Source organism: Cyprinodon variegatus, unplaced genomic scaffold (genome assembly GCF_000732505.1).
Source record: "Cyprinodon variegatus isolate N-32 unplaced genomic scaffold, C_variegatus-1.0 Scaffold177, whole genome shotgun sequence".
Classification (NCBI taxonomy): domain Eukaryota; kingdom Metazoa; phylum Chordata; class Actinopteri; order Cyprinodontiformes; family Cyprinodontidae; genus Cyprinodon; species Cyprinodon variegatus.
In genome coordinates this window covers 178,933-196,091 of record NW_015150630.1, presented here as the reverse complement: position 1 = coordinate 196,091, position 17,159 = coordinate 178,933, and the positions used below count along the sequence as shown (strand labels likewise).

General features: G+C 38.4%; 1 protein-coding gene across 7 annotated transcripts in view; it reads right to left on the bottom strand.

Annotated features, from left to right (window-relative positions):
• Positions 1-15,360, bottom strand: part of mef2a (myocyte enhancer factor 2A) — a 90,073-nt gene extending 74,713 nt beyond the window's left edge. For 6 of the 7 annotated variants that reach the window (XM_015378710.1, XM_015378713.1, XM_015378715.1 and 3 more), the window contains exon 1: positions 11,512-11,668. The gene's annotated coding sequence lies outside the window, so the exon portion shown is untranslated. Of the gene's footprint in view, positions 1-11,511; positions 11,669-15,130 lie in introns of those variants that run through there. The other variant, XM_015378712.1, reaches the window with a different exon arrangement.
• Positions 15,361-17,159: the final 1,799 nt, after the last annotated feature.

Genomic DNA, 17,159 nt, shown 5'->3' with positions numbered 1-17,159 from the left:
ATATGTCATACAATAATATTTTTTAACGATAGCATAGATAGATAGATAGATAGATAGATAGATAGATAGATAGATAGATAGATAGATAGATAGATAGATAGATAGATAGATAGATAGATATTTGAGAGTCTCTCCCACAATTTATTTTACTTTAATGGAAAATAAAATCCAAAAAGTTCTGAATAAATATTTGATTTTCCCATTTTTATCTTCCACTCAATGCCTCTTTCCCACAGTGTTCCATTACATAAAAGGTTTATGCAATCTGAAGAGTGAGGATGGCCATGAGTCATAACAACAGCAAAAGGCACTAGCTTTAGAAGCACTGATTTTTCTTTTCTAGCATTTTTATGCCACACAAGGACTGTTATTCATGTTATATTTTTTTTATTAAAAGGAAAAAAAGTTTTTATTATATGGCGTGTACTCACTTATTTACTCATTACAATGTGCAGCTGAAGGATGCTGGAGGTCTTCCTTGTAAATCTGTAAATTACTAAATATTATGTAACTAAGGTTCAACAAGGTCTAACAGGAAGGCAGCTTTTTGAACTTAAATGTAACAGATTATGGAGTTTAGCTGGATTTAAAGGATAATTAGCGGTGCAAACTTGGTTAGCGCTTATGAAAAAATCAAACTGTCACTCTGATTAAACACAGATGAGATTAAAACATAAAACTTGTAACGTGAATAAATACAATTAAAATAAAAAAATGTTATTGCATCTAACAGAAAATACTAATACTTTCTGCTATGCCTCTAAATCAGTTTGTTGGAATTTCACTTTCAGTGTTAAACAGTGCATGTCTAAAGGTAAGAAAAGCCTCTCCATAGCACAGCATAGCATGGAATTATGTAAGGTTATTACTGAGTTACTGCTGCAGCATTTGATTCACAGTTGCATTGATCTGTGACAGGTTTGCACACGTATGGAATAAAACTGTGGGGATTTATGGAAAAAAAATGTAGACGTGGAAAAGGAAATGCAGGATGGTTTATCTGTTGGTCTGCTAACACATAACGGTGTGACTTGGTATTTTAGTCTACGAGATGCTTGCCTGTTTCTTTGGAGACAGAACTGTTTCCAAACACCCAATTTTGTTTTCTCTGAACAAGGGAATCATGTAGCAGTCTTTGCTGAGCATGTTAATAATGTTGTTTCATACAGCAGTACAATGTTAACACTCCAAACTTCCTGTAGATTGATTGATTGATTGATTGATTGATTGATTGATTGATTGATTGATTGATTGATTGATTGATTGATTGATTGATTGATTGATTGATTGATTGANTTGATTGATTGATTGATTGATTGATTGATTGATTGATTGATTGATTGATTGATTGATTGATTGATTGATTGATTGACTTTACTGATCTCACAGTGGAGAAATTTAGGCCGTTTACATGAGTATTTATATAGATGGATATTTATGTTCATATATATACTTATTGCACTGGGTTTCAAATATAGACAAACAGCTATTGCACAAGGTATCAAATGTTAAATTTCACATTATACATTGCACAAGTTTTTATTGTTGTATTGTCGCATTGTAGGATTTGGTTGCAGTACCGATGAATGACCTGCGGGAGCGCCCCTTTTTACAAACAGGGTGTAAAAGTCTTTCACTAAAGGAGCTGCTCAGCTCCTCTACAGACTGTTGCAGAGGGTGGAAGGTGTTGTCCATGATGGATGTAACCTTGGACAGCACCCTCCTCTCAGCCACTTCCTTGACTGAGTCCATAATGCAGCCTAGGACGGTGCGGCCTTTCTTACTAGTTTGTTCATTCTCTATCTGTCTCGCTCTGCGCTGTCAGGGGCCCAGCAGACACCAGTGTAGAGGAGGGCTTATGCCACCACATAGAAGGTTTTAAGTAGGAACCTCCTCACTCCAAAGGATATCAGTCTGTTCAGGAGGTGGAGGTGGCTCTGGACCTTTTTATACAGGGTGTCATAGTTATAAGTCCAGTCCAGTTTGTTGACATGAACACCCAGGTATTTGAAACTCTCCAGTTTCTATGTCATCCCCTTGGATGTTCACAGGGGAGTAAGGTGGTGGTCTTCTACTGAAATCGATCACCATCTCTGGTCTTACTGCTGTTAAGACATAGTTGGTTCTTCTCACACCAGTCCACAAAGTTCATGATGACCGATCAATATTCCAGCTCATTCCCCTCAGAAACACAGGCTACTATGGCCGAGTCATCGGAGAACTTCTGGAGATGACAGAGTACCTCTTGCTTCAAAACCACTACACAGCAGATGATTATATATGAAACACTTTTACAAACTTATACCAACCTTTGGATATGTTGTCTGAACCATTTTCAGAGCATAAACGTATGGCCAAGATGAGTTAAATTTGCAGCTTTCTCCTTAAAGGTATAGTCACATAATTTGGCATTATCAAAATTTTAAATGCCACTAACTCTTTTATAAAAAATTACGCCATCTTAGCTTTTTTCTTTTTTCTTTTAAGGTGTGATTTCCCTCAGTTTATTAGTAGATTTAGCGTTTCTGTGTATATTTACGATAACAACATCATGTGTTCGGGGTTATGTCACTGTGCATGCATACAATTGGTCAACCAGCCCAATTAATAGAGGCAAGTGAGTGTGGAACCCCCAGCGTAAAACTTAAGGGCTAAAAGTCGAGTTGGAAAAACAGTATAACCATTGGAGTACACTAAAGCTGAAGCTCAGGAAGAATTCTGATGTTGCTGTCAAGTTGATAGACACATGAGTGCATGTAATTGTAAATAGCGCAACTGGTGTTAGAAATGCTTTGAAGCTCTATCCTCCAAGCTGTTGGTTTCCCACGAGACATTACAGCACAGTCGGGACTTATTTACTAGCTGCATTAACAGCCACCCTCTGGCTTTCTGGTAGTTCAGCGTTATTGCCGGTAGATGGCGCCACGTCTGTTTATGTCACCTTATTGTACCAAGTGTTGAGGTTCTATTTAGGCTTAAAAAGGACAATCAAAACAACACAAGGACAGACGCTTGGAGTATATAGCATTTTCTCATCATAATCAATGTTGGTCTTTTTGGTATAGGCATATAAAGTAAATTTGCACCTTTAAATTTAAAACAAAAGTATCACAACTACTTCATATAAATTGTAGGTAGATTTTACTAGTAAGTGAATGGTTAGCACCCAGGAACATATCTGAGGAAAATTGTTTATGATTTGAACCAATGTCTTTTTAAAGCCTTGGCATACCTTGACACTTCTAAGTAGATGATGCCTGCTTCGATCTAAAAATAAGGGATTTAACGATGATGAGCCCAACAAAAGATATTTAACATGTAAATAATTAGACTATTTCTGCAGACTTGGATCAAAGTGTTTCACAAAGCAGATGACCTGTATTAGCTGTCACATGGTCCTGTGTGCAAAACCTGAGAGAAAGACACATAGACAAAGGGAAAGCCAGAGAAAGCCTCACAGGCAGAAGTTCATCCCTCTGGAAATCTTTTCCGATTCCTTGGTTAGCCCTTGGATTCTGACTCCTAGCCTCTTTCACATCATAGCTTCAAGTCAAAAGCTCCCACAGTCCGGTGGTTGATGATTAATGTCCCCCCCCTCTATAACCACCTTGTACAACGTGAACACTCCTGGCAACTAAAACACAAGCAGAAGAGTGGCGGGGGTGAGTAAAACAGAGAAACAACATGAAAAACAACACAGTCTGACATAAAAGCAGGACAGCAACAGCTCAGTGGTGGAAACACTACACCATTTTCACCTAAATCTGCAGCCCACAGTACACAGATGGAAAGTGGACAGGGAGAAAAAGGGAGAGGACAGACGGGCCGCCACGCAAACAGCGGGCAGGCTCAACACCTCTCTCACAGTCACAGTCACACTGAGACAGATCTGGAAGCCGGAGATGCAAAGTCAATCATTTCTCGATGCCCTGGATTCATAGAAAAGCTCTTCTATTGACATAATTGTAATTACAAATATAGACATTGTAATGGGGGATGATATTTAGACTGAAAACTGTAGAAGCCATTCATGAAAATGTTTATACTCTTATGTTAATTAGGAAAGGTTAGAGGGTCAGATTATTTTATCTTAAACTACAAGTACACATAAAAACACTGTTTCAGAAACTATGATCATCTATCAATGCTCACAATGCTGTTATCAGAAGAAAGGAAGAATATTTCAAACTGTATGTCAGAGCCCTACAGTGGACTAAAGGAAAGAGGAAAGGGGGGGGGTCACTTCCCTGCTCTGTTCATATGGCAGGTCTGCTCTGGAATAATGGGAGGAATCACATCCCCCTCAGCTGTCCCTGATCACAAGCCTTCTCTGACAAGCAGACTGAAATCCAAGGATGTTGACAGACGAGGTCTCCTTCCTGCAGCTGGAGATCCAGCTGGTATTTCCAGGAGCTCCTGGAGGTTTACTCAATGGCCTTGATATATGAGCTGTGACACCTAAGTCTCACAGCTCTAATTACTCCACCATCTACTGATAAACACTTTTACATGTATTCTACTTTCTGCTATTCTGGGTGGCGTAGTGGGAGGTTGGATTAAATGGCAATAAAAGCAATGATTTACAGACTCTATTTTAACACTCTGTAACACCACATAAACCTCTTCATCAAACAGGCTCTTGAAAAAGTTAACTCTCTGTACGCTTGAATTGTTTCTCCGTTGTTCGTTTCATAATCGACTCCACGTACGAGCCAAGAAGTTAAAACTCTGATGAGAGAAGCTTTTAAGGTTCTCCAGTGGAGCATCAATACAGCGGAGCATATTAGCAATCATGGGAGATCTTTGATCTTGAAAATTATATTATAATATATTCCTTTGATTTATGTTGGGTTTTTTTTTAAAGTCTCATTAAGATGCAGTTAAAATGCAACTCAGCAAATTGATGTCTATCTTAACTTCAGTTTTGCTTTATGAGGGATTCTGTTTGATTATCTAGTCACAGCGATTTGCAGCTGCATCACCTATTATACATCTAGTTGACACAAGATTTGAAGGTAACAAAATGGACTTAATACTAAATAGAGGAAATAACAAAGCTGGCATCAGGGCACTGTTCTTAAGAGTATAAAGTAGTTTAAAAAAATATGTATATTTTCTACATTTTCTCCAGCTTCAACCTCAAAATTAAATGCTTTTCATTGGATTTTATGTGTCTGATCATACAAAGTAGAGATATTTGTGAAGAGGAAGGACATTTTAAAGTTTCACAAGCTTCAGTCTGAGAGGTGATGCGATCCTTTTTACCAACCCCCTACTACTGCTACCTTAAATTAACTTATTTCAACTTAGTCAAATATTTACAGCACCTATAACACTAAGATTAGGCGATATGGCTTAGAAATCTAATGTCAATTTTTTTTCAAAACAAATTAGACTGATCAATTTTTATGGGATTTCATGACAAAAATTGCAACTAACATATCATGCTTTCAAAATTTACTTTAATTGAAATCATCCCCTCAAGTAACCTTGATTTAAAGGGCATAAAATTCAAGCTGTGAAAAATGCTTGTAACGTCATGCTTCACAATAAACAATGTAAACATAAAGAGCTTAATATTTGCATCTAGTGGTATTACACAATTAGCTTTTTTTATTTATTAGTTTTGAGTGTATATATATATATATATATATATATATATAAATATGTGTGTGTGTCATTCTGAGGCTCCAAATTCTCCAAAAATTTAAACGCCATGAACGAAAAATGTGATTAACCGGTTAAATCAATGAATCACCCAGCCCTACCTACCCAACAGAGGTCCAGATGTGTCATTTAGTATCAGTATTATTACAAATTTCTGTAAATGCCTCAGATGTTTATAGGAAAACATGTAATTGTCATCAAATTTACTGGATAGATTAAAAAAACATTGAACAAAAAGGCTAATAAGAAACAGAAACTTAAAACTTAAGGCACCTGAATAATTATTATTCAGCATTCCTGCTACTGAAGTGCTGTCCCGATGTGCGTACACACGTCTTTCAGAGCTGTTTTGAAAACCATTTTATTTCTCTATCATATTATTCCGACAGGTTAATGATTTTTATAAACATGCCAGAGAAAAGTCTGGAATAAGAGTTTCATAAAAGTATATGTAGAACTGGCATACTATGGCAAGACCTTTTAACATTTTATATCAAAAGAGGAACAGCACTTATATATTTCTTCTAGAAAATGTTTCGGATTTTCTTCATTTAAAATTTTTAATTATTCTTTAATTTGGTTTATAATTACACACTATTACTGTTGGCCTATTGCATAAAATTAAATCAAGTACATGGTATTGTGGGGTTTTACTTTAAAAATCTCCACTGCATTTCCAGTGTCGATCACCACGTCAGAGAAAACACACACAGTGTGATTCTGCTTTTTTTTTTCTCTTTTCTGTCCAGAAACAAACAGAAAGAGGAGGAGGGAGCTAAAAGGTGCAAAATGACTCAACTTGTAAAAGTCGTCACCTTTGCTCCACCGCATGCTCCCAGCGGTCTGGCCTCGCAAAACCACAACGAGTGCTTGTGTAGTTTTTTTTTTCTTTTTTTATGCTCAGTTAAGGAAGCAGCAACCCGAACGGACTTAAACTTAAAGTAAAACGTCCATCATTTCTCTAAATACGCATGACCACCCTTCAACATCAGGTGGAGGAGGTGAAGACGCTTCCTGCTTAGGCGTGTTTCAAAGAGCAAGCCACAAAAGAAAACATGGAGCTTTAAGCTGCTCTGCCCTGCTGAGCAGCTCATGTGCTGAGTGAGCCAAACACGATGGCTTACCACCTGAGGTCTGAGTCAAGGGCAGGACAGTTGAAAGGTCACTGCTGGCTGTCCTGCTATACAGGCAGCATCTCAGCGTAAAGCTTTCACCCTCTGAACCTACATCAGACAGCTAGAGGGATTAAAAAATTACTGGGCATTTATGAGCTGCCACTGAGCTGTGGTTATACGTTCAGGGAGCTATTGGGATACAGTCTGGCTGACACATGTGTTTTATATTTCTCAAAAGCCCCTTTTAAAATGTAGGAATCTTAGTATTAGTGCAACAGAAGTTGGTGTAAGATCTAAAAGGGGAGCGCTTCATGCCCTTCATAGTTAAAGCTCTTACTTTGAAGCACTAAAGAAGTGAGATCTTAAGCTATAGGGAACTAAAAGTAAACTCTTTTCAGGTTCCAAATAGCACACTATCAAAAAAAAATAGATTTTTAAGATGATTCAGACACACTTCTGTCATTTGTATGGCATTGCTATTGGTATCCAAAAAATATAAACCGTAACACAGTAGAAAAAAAAATCACTAGCTAAGCCATGCTGCTACAGGTTTCCTGGGCATGACATTCAGGAGGGCTTGGCCTATTTTCTAAATTTTTCAGCTAATAATTGCCTGGGGTTGGTAAAATGTAACTTTAAGGTGGTCCGTGGATCCTGATATATGAATTAAAAGAGTAGTAACATAAAAGTAATGTGCCCTGCACTAATGTAAGGGGAAAATGAGAATTCCACACCCTTGATGCCAACACAGAGGCACTATTCAGAAAGAAAAACTCATCAAAAACCACTTTGAGCCTGGGACAGAAATTGATGTTCCATAAATTCCCTTAATTTTCTCATAAAGACCTATTGGCTAATTGTTGTTTTGAATAGATAACCCATCATTAGCCATGTGTGTTGAGTACAGATCACTAAGAAACCCTGAAACAGTCTGAAAGCTTTTGCCTTTGGTTACTTATTGCTGGTTCAAAAGTATATTCACATGCAATCAATCATAAATGAATCAATAATTGAACCGACACAGATCATTTTTTTTTTCTTAACCAAACATCTGAGGCGTTGAAACACCAAAACAAAATATTCCCTGTTTGGTTTACAGGAAACAGTCTACAGTTAACTGCGGTGCAAAGCATTATCTGCAAGGCTCAACATTCTGCATGTAACCTCCAGGTCTCACAGGGGAATGCTGGAATCTCCATATTGATGACGGAGCTCCAACAAACAACGACTCATGTTACTAAGACGCCTCGTTTTAACAAGTGGAAAGTTATCCTTCCTCTGACAGCTTGTTTAACTTTAAGTTCAAATAGTGTTAGAATTTTTTTAAATTTACGAGTCATACAATGCAAAACAATGTAAGACGAGAACATTGGGCCACAGCAGAAACAAACTGATTATTTGGAGCCTCACAGCACAATTTTCCGACCAAAACAATTAAATGCTTAATTTATTTTTTTTAATAAAGCTCGCTTGCCAAGCATGCAGTACAGGATTTATCCAAGTGCTACAGCATTTCTTTTGCAGAGCAGCCAAGTAAATTCAAATACCATGCAAAAAAAAAGCTTCCCTTGTTCATTATTGTGTGATATCTGTGAGGATTTTAATTTTCTCTTAAAAGCTGCAGTATAAAAGAACATCTTGGCTTACCAAACCAAAAACTATCCTCTTTATTGGACCAGAATGTTCTGTATCTATCTCTTATTGTGCACTCAGTGCATCCTTGGAGGGCAGCTCTCTGGTGTTTTGTCCTCCTTGGGAAAACAAAGAAAAATGTCCTGGGAGGAGAAGAGCGGAGCAGAAAGACTTTTACTTAGTGATTCAGAGGCATGGTGTAAACGCCAGCGTTTTCTTTCTGACAACCGGCGTTAATTGCAGATCCGACTCGCCCACACACTCCACATTTCTCCTGGAAGGAGACACTGAGACTGAAGAGGGACGAGGAGAGCGGTAAAAGATGCTGCAGCTGCCCATTCCTTACACCATCACCACCTCTCATGCCTCCCTTTTGACTGAGAACTTGTGCAAAGACGCTGACGAGCAATTAGACACGTTCGAAAAGGCATGCAGGGGCTACATACTTAACAAAGCTAAAATGGTTCACAAAGAACGGCAGTTATTAGCAATCAAACAGAAAAAATTATATCATATTTGATAAAATTATGCAACACGCAGCCGGACCGTTCTGAGAGATGGAGGAATTAGTGCAACAGTTCAAAGCGTGCGCGTGAAAGTAACATCTTGTGTGCCTTCACAGTCATCCCTTTGACTAATACTTGACACAAACTGTTAACACAGTATTCATCTCAGCCCAGTAGAAGTACCCCTCATCCGCACATTAGACATAAGAGCTCACGTGACACGGATCATCAGCAACAAGAACCATTACTGATGAGGCCTGGGGCAGCGTGCAAGCTAATGACTGCAGATTGGACGGTGCTTTAATGCTTTGCTTAAGAAATCACCGGCAACCAGCTGGTATGATAATGTGCATACCACCAGGGTAGTACGGACATAAAAAGGACAGTTTTAAAAAGAGTTTTGCGTAAAAACCATTTCAGCAACTAGAGTCATTTGAGAACAACAGAAACCATCATTAATTTTCTCTCCAGCTGTGTGAATCCTAATACAATCCCCACACACACACACATATTACAGTGCACTGCCTGTCAGCTGGCTTAGAAGAAAGCAAAATAAACAGTTTGTAAACATTTCCACCTACAGAGAAACACAGACAGTCTTGGTGTGAATACTAAAAGAGTTTCCACATGACTCTTAATAAGGTAACGCTGTTTCAAAACTGGAGCTGGCAAGCTATGAGCGCCATGTCTGACAAGCAGCTGACAGCAGACTATCTAACAGCAGCTCATTAGATGCCCTGTGTTACTTTGTAACCCATTGCACTCGATGCAAACAGCACTTAAAAAAAGAAAAAAAGTCTAGCTTGTGTTTACTTGCTTAAGCGTTAATACAATCAAAACAACTAAATGTTTTTTTTCACCTCATAATTGTGCTAATCAGTGTTTATCTGTGATTATTTTGTCAGCAGTAGAAATAACTGTTGTCTTTCTCTTTTACAATACAGCATATTTATGTTTAAATGCTGTGAAAGTATTTTTCTTTGTTCAGTGTACTTGAGCGCTGAGAATGTCATGCCGAGCACATTCTTAATGTTTATATATGTTTTATTTACTAAAATAACAAAAAGCTTAACAACTCTAAAAGCACAAATAACCAAATACAACTAAATGCCTCCTTCATTCTAACATGTATTAATAGAATGAGAAAAAAACAATGACAAACAGAAGTAAAAAAAAACTGAAAAAAGTTACAAATTAGGATATCAGTCTTTTCCTTTTCCTGGTTTAATAATATTTTTAGGTTCTTTAGAGGTTCTAATCTTCTGTTTCCAAAGGACCCTCCCTTATAAAGCACAAAATAATACATCTGATTTGAATCTATCTTATTCATTTAAATAACACGCTGCTGTCATTTTGCACATCTCTGATGGTGCTGCTTTTTCCAAATAGCCAGTAGTGTAAAAAATTTCATTAGCTGTATATTGGTTATTTATTTATATGGTTAAAACACTTTATAGTACAGTATTTTATTTGTTTATTTTTTAAATCTTCACTATTATATTGTTGTTATTTCTAAGGTCCAAATTTGTGTGGCTATTTTTATTCTATAATCTTTTTGCTGCTGTAAACACCAGAATTTCTCCAATGAGGGACAATAAAGGGATTTTCTATTCTATTCTATTGAATAAACTCATAAAAGTGCATACAGTTGCAATAAGCTTGTGCCATTATTGGGCCATAATGACAGAGAGTTAATAAAGGTAACAGATTTAAATTATTTTATCCTTGGACCTATCCAATCAGGAATTTAAATCTGATAAATCGATAATAAATGTGTCTATCTGAAATAAAAACTGTTCCCTCATCCAGAAGACATGTTTAGCCTTTCACTCAACATCTGAGCTCAGGTTACTGTTGGCTCCTGTCCTCTCTGGCTGGAGGTTAAGGTCATCAGGGAGCCAGAAATTCACAGAACCACAAGACACCGCTAGAAGCTCCAAAATCCCAACGCAGGCACAACCTGCCTCCATGTCCAACACTTATGCTGGATGTGAGACCCTATTTTAAAACTTCACTTGAATTCACCAGATTAGATTCAAATCACATGGACCGATCCTGTCACCTCATTTACAGCTGGAGAAATATAATCACTTTATTACAATTTATCAACTCCAATATGCGCATAAAAATAGATGATTTAATACTTTTTAACATTGAGGGTGCTTTTATGTATGTTTTTTTTTTTTTCCAGCTGCATAACATTAGCACATACTAATTTGCAGCAAACTCCTCGCCTGACAACTTCTATTACCGTGTGCGCAGATCCACGGTGGCTCCACGGGGTTATTACGCACTGATTACTGTTTTGCGCCGCTTTTCCAAAGCTTTGCGGACAAGATGACTAACTCTGAGGGATTTATTTCCTTATGATAACAGTTCGGAAATCTTGCAAGAAGCTACGTGAGAGCTTGTAACCGGTGTTTAATGAACATAAGCAAACTCTACTCAACTAGAAGTCAGGTACAGATAGGTGGGAGAAAAAAAGAAATGTGTCCCAAATCCACTCTACGTCTCCCTCTTGCGCTCCTCTCCTCTCCCTGACAGTTACCGCCGCCACACTCCGCAACATTGTTTCTATTTCCGTTACTCACCTTTACTCCCGAGTCCGTCGCTGTATATAGACACTCTATATCGGTGACTCCAGTGGATAAACGTAATTTCAGTTCACATTTACACACTGACTGCTATTTTAGGGGGAGCCGACAAACTCAGAAAAAGCCAATCTCCCTCTTGTCAGTGTGAGACTCCTCCCCATCTGACGAGTTGCCTGCTTCTCCTCTGCTCCCTCCCCTCCGATCCTCCTCCTTTCAGTTTTCTCTTAGTCCCACAAACCTGAGAAAACTCAATACAATTTAAACCAGTGACGGAAATCATAGCTAATATAATATAATATAAAAATAATATGAAATAATATAATATACAATTTTATAACCCGAAAGTATTACATATAAAAAATATATAGTTTCCTAACGTCCCTTCTCTGCTTTTTTGTATTTTTAATAAAATATATTTTCTTATCCTACATTTACAGTAGTAGTTGAACTCCATTTAAAGGTCACCTCCTGCGGCCAATTACATTCTGCAGCGTCTGTTCGGCATCCTATCAGGAAAGAGGGCGGATTTTTTTTTTTTCATAACATTATGCATGTGAGGAGGATCAACCTTTAGGTTATTCTGAGCGTGGAGTGGAAGCAGGTCCGAATGAGAAACCTACTAATCAGTGGCGTTAACTATAAGCAGAGTCTGCAATTGCTTTGGGGCCCCGACCTCTCAGAGGCCCCCTATGCAGTTGTGGACTAGGATTGTTTGCAGTTGGTGCAAAAAATATATATTTCGCAACGGCATTGCAGCCTTGTGTTTATGGTCATTGTTCTTGAGGGTCATAACCTGTCCCAGTTTTTGATATTTTGCTGCTAGTGAAATGTCTTTTCCCAGCTGTATTTTTACCTCCTTGCATTTTCACATCAACTCTAATCTGCTTTCCTGTCCCTGTTAAAGAAAAGTATTCCCACAGCATGATGCTGCCACCGCTCTATTGTATTTCACATTTTGATTGATGTGTTCAGGGTGAAATGCAGTGTCCATTTCCCATCACAGAAAACAGTTTGCATCAAGGTAGAAAAGTATAGTTTTTGTCTCTAGAACTAAAATGTTCACATGTTTTGTGGTAACTTGAATGAGAGCGTATTACCAATTGTTGTTCTTTCAACAGTTTCTCCCAACTGAGTTTATATATTTACAGCTATTCCTTAATCAGTGCTTCTTGTGTTAGTTCAGGTCAGGTGAGTACATTATATCTTATTTAAGGAAAGGAGTTAAAAATGATTAGCTGAAAACTTTTTTTTTTTTCTTTCACATCTCATCATTAGCAAACGCTTTTTACTATGTTTGATGGCACTGACCTCAAATAAATAGATTTCAATCTGAAAATCTCCCACAAAGAGAAAAGACAATTAGAAGAAATTAAGTGATACAACTATTTGGTCATTTGCGCTCAGACCTCGGCAGGAAACATAGTGCTGAATTTTGATAGATATGCATGAACAGGAGTATAGAATAGGCCTGCCGCCCCCCAGGCCTGAAACTGGTGTTGGACTGGAGGTAGATGATGTCTGTCAGTCTGTAGACTGCTGATTAGTGACACGGCATGCTGAGCTTTGTGGGGAGATCCAGTGGACTGCGTGAGATGATACAAGAGCTTAACTCAGGGACCTGGAAGATGGAAGTTTAGTTTGGATAACACAGGTTGAGAGAAACTCTCCATGATGAGCAAGCATGAAGGGACAGTAGAGAGGAAAAGTTCTCTGTTGGGAAGAAACCTCTGGCAGAACCAGGCTCAACATGACGGTGTTCTGCCGGCCAGGTTGAAATGAGACGTGGAACGCAGCAAGAGTCCGGGAGCAATGAAACTCCAATGAAGCTTTAGCTATGATGGTGGAGGACGGGCTGGAGTTGGGTTGAAACGGGGTCACCTGAATGAAATCACACAGCGCAACCACTGCTTGCGGACTAGGTAGCAGACGAGTTGCAGATTGGAGGCCTTATAAGATAAACTTTGGATGCCAATTGGCTTTTGTGGTGGTATGGTTCAAAGCTGATTGGCTATGTCGTAGGTGGATGTAAGGGAGTAATCAGTTTCTTCAGTTAACTTCTGCCAGGCTTCATTAAATGACAATTTTAAATAATTGATTGAAGATAGACTGCATTTTTACAGCATAACTGCCTTGATTAGAAATTTGTAGAAGGGTCCTCACTGTTCTCACTGTGTTTGTGTGGATACTCTATCCCCCAACCAACCACATTCTAAAAGGATACCAGGTTAACCTGCCCGTGTGTTTCTCTTTAGCTTCATGGTGCCGTTTATTTTACCAATGCTGTCTAACTAACCTCTGAGGCCTTCAGCTGACAGCTGTATTTATAAGTACATGAATTGTTATCTGTTGTCTGAGTTTAAAATTTTACCCTATGGAATAGAGAGCTATCCAGGAGTGTACCCAGCCTTTTGCGCAGCTGATGGCACTGGACACTAGCCCCCTTCAATGTTATCCATATTAGGGTGGTAAAAAAAGAAGAAATGTGTGAGATATGTTGTTGCTACAAATTTTTTTTAACCATATCTGTATACCCAACCCATTTTGTGTTGTTTCCCTAGCCTTTGTTGATGCTGTTTTTTTGTTTTTTATAATGTTCTGAGGCCTTTAAAGGAGAGCTGTAGGTATACCGAGATTAATTAAGGAGACTGTTCAGTGAATAGATGACTTCTGCAGGCATTGGGTTGCAATAGAATTTATTTAGGGGTGTCTTAGCAAAGGCTGGTGAATGCAAACGCATACCAACTTTTTTTTACGTTTTTTTTTTTTTTTTCCCTGTGATGTGTGGTGCTGGGCATGTCTTACACAACATAAGCATTCTTCAAAAGAAAATGGTGCGCATCGGGTGGAATCTCTTCTATCTTTCTTTCTGAGGTAACCAGGTCGTATGAAAGTGGAAACTCCACGTGAGTTTTTTTCCTTTTTTTACTGAATATGTTTTCTCCTTTTTTGCGGCTAGGCTGGGAGCTTCTAGTTTTGAAGCACGCAGCTTTGTCTTTCTTTACTTTCCAGGAAGTAGGGGGAGTTTATTGTTCTGTCTTTTAAGACCCTCAACATGTATGTAGTCTTCTCACAGCTTGTAGTAGGTTTTTGTTTTTAATTCTACCCAATCATACAGTAAAAATCAGGACTTTTCATACTTGAAATTAAGTTTACACCTTTAATTTAGGGGTAGATAAAAAAAAAATATTTTGACAGTTAAAATGGTTCTTATGGTACAGTAAGCTTAAACCCTCATTCTACCTGGCTGTTTTTCTTTTTTCAGGGGTTTCAATGAAGAAGAAGATCGGTATTTTAACATCTATCGCTACCAGGCTCTTCCACAAGGTTACACCACATGCCTCTTTCTCCTCTGAGTTTCCCAAACATTGACATTTCTACAATAATGTATAACCCTCATGTTCCGCAATGTAAGAAACCCTTTACATGCTCTGTCTTCACCAAAAGAGTTAGATATTGTACTCATACCTACAGTAGTATGATACAATAGGATTGCAAGATGACATATTCTTGGTTAATAATGAAAACTGAAGACACATTTTTCACATCACAACTGACTCCTATTATATTTTAAATCCTTTGTAAGAAATCAGACCCCTGTGTAGCCGAAGATACATACCTGTTGATCCAGCAACACTTTCACAGAGCCTGCTCCAGCTTCCACCTTTCTTCCTTTGAGTGAATTCACTTTTCTTATCTCGTCTTTTAGTTCACACTACAGCTCATCCCCTTTTTGATTCTCTCTGTCACTCTGTCCATTGATTAGCCTCAAAGCCAGACCAGCTGGCTTTGAATGCATCCCCTCAAGTCTTGAGAGGGCCTGTCTTCACACCCTGCTCCCACTCTTGTCCCCTGGCTTCTCTACAGGCAGAGAGCAAAGAGGGGGAGCAGTTTGAAGAGTTGGACCCCTGATGGACGTTGACATATCGGGCATGCATTACGTGACAAGGCTTGGCTCAGGGCTCCCTGGATCAGCCACAGCTGTCATTCATTATTCCAGGAGGTGCAAATAATTTCTCTTCTTCTTATAGATGCGTGAAAAAAATTAATCCATTACTTCACTAAATATATTTTCTGAAAAATATTTCTTGAGATTGATTTCTGTTAAAGAAAAATTCAAGCTGAATCTTTTCTGGTTTCCATATTATATGATTCCTATCAGCACTTCTAGAAAGGAGATATGAAATATGATTAATCAAAATGTCCCACATTATGCAAAAATGTATATACAGCTTTAGCAGTCTCACCCTTATTGGCACTTATGTTGTTAAAACTCTTGCAACCCCTCTGGACAGCAGTAAATCAGCAGTATGTGATGATTTTTCTTTGCACACTCTGTTAATCAGTCCAGACATTTTGACATACAGGCCAAGATCATTGACCTGAATTTTCTCTAAATTTACTGAAAACTCAATAATTTTTATTGTAGCTGAATGTAGCTGAGTACATGTAACTAGTTATTACCCACCTCTGTATATTTATATATATATATAGATTGCTCAAAAAATAAAGGGAAGATGTAAACAACACAATATAACTTCAATCATTTCAAACATCTGTAAAATCAAACTGTCCACTTAGAAGCAACACTGACTGCAAATCAATTTCACATGCTGTTGTGCAAATGAAATAGACAACAGTTGGAAATTATTGACAACTAGCAAGACACACTCAATAAAGGATTTATTCTGCAGGTGGGAACCACATACCACTTCTCAGTACTTTCTGGCTGATGTTTTGTTCACCCTTAAATGACGGTGGTGCTTTCACACTTGTGGTAAAATGAGACAGACTCTACAACCCACACAAGTGGCTCATCCAGGCTAGCACATCAATGTGAGCTGTGGCAAGAAGGTTTGCTGTCTTTGTCAACGAAGTGTCCAGAGGCTGGATCGTCTACCAGAAGACAGGCCAGTACACCAGGAGATGTGGATTGGGCCGCAGGGTGGAAACAACCCAGCAGCAGGACCACTACCTCCAAATCTGTACAAAGAGGAACAGGAGGAAGAGTGCAAGAGCCCTGCAAAATCAGCTCCAACAGGCCACTAATGTGGATATCTCTGAAAAAATGGCTATAAACCAATTCCATGAGGATGGTATGAGGGCTTGACATCCACAGATAGAGGTTATAAGTATTGAATGTGCCACCATTTTTCTCAGTAAATATATTTCTAGAGGTGCCTTTGACATGACATTTTTACCAGATGTCGGTGAACAATCCATGCAATCCACACATACAAAGAAATCAAACAATAGATGTCCACACATTAAGTTATGTATAACAATGTAAGATGGCACAGGGAAAAAGTGTAGAACACATGAAGAAAGGGAGGTGCAAAACGGTATGGAAAGCAAAAACTCCTGCCAAAATCTCTCAGTAATTAGAAAGCAATCCCGCCCAGTTGTCAGCGAAAATAATATCAGCAGGTTCAGTCCCAAATTATGACCTATAAAAAGGTGTCTCTGGAATCAAACAAGAAACATCTCATGATGGGTAAAGAGCTTTCTTACAGAAGTATTGTTGCAATTAATGATGGTATTGTTGCATTGAATGATTGGTTACAGAAGGATTTCTAAACCTCTGAATGTTCCAGTGAGCCCTGTTGGGGCCATAATCCAGAAGTGGAAAGAACATATTTTCACCTTAC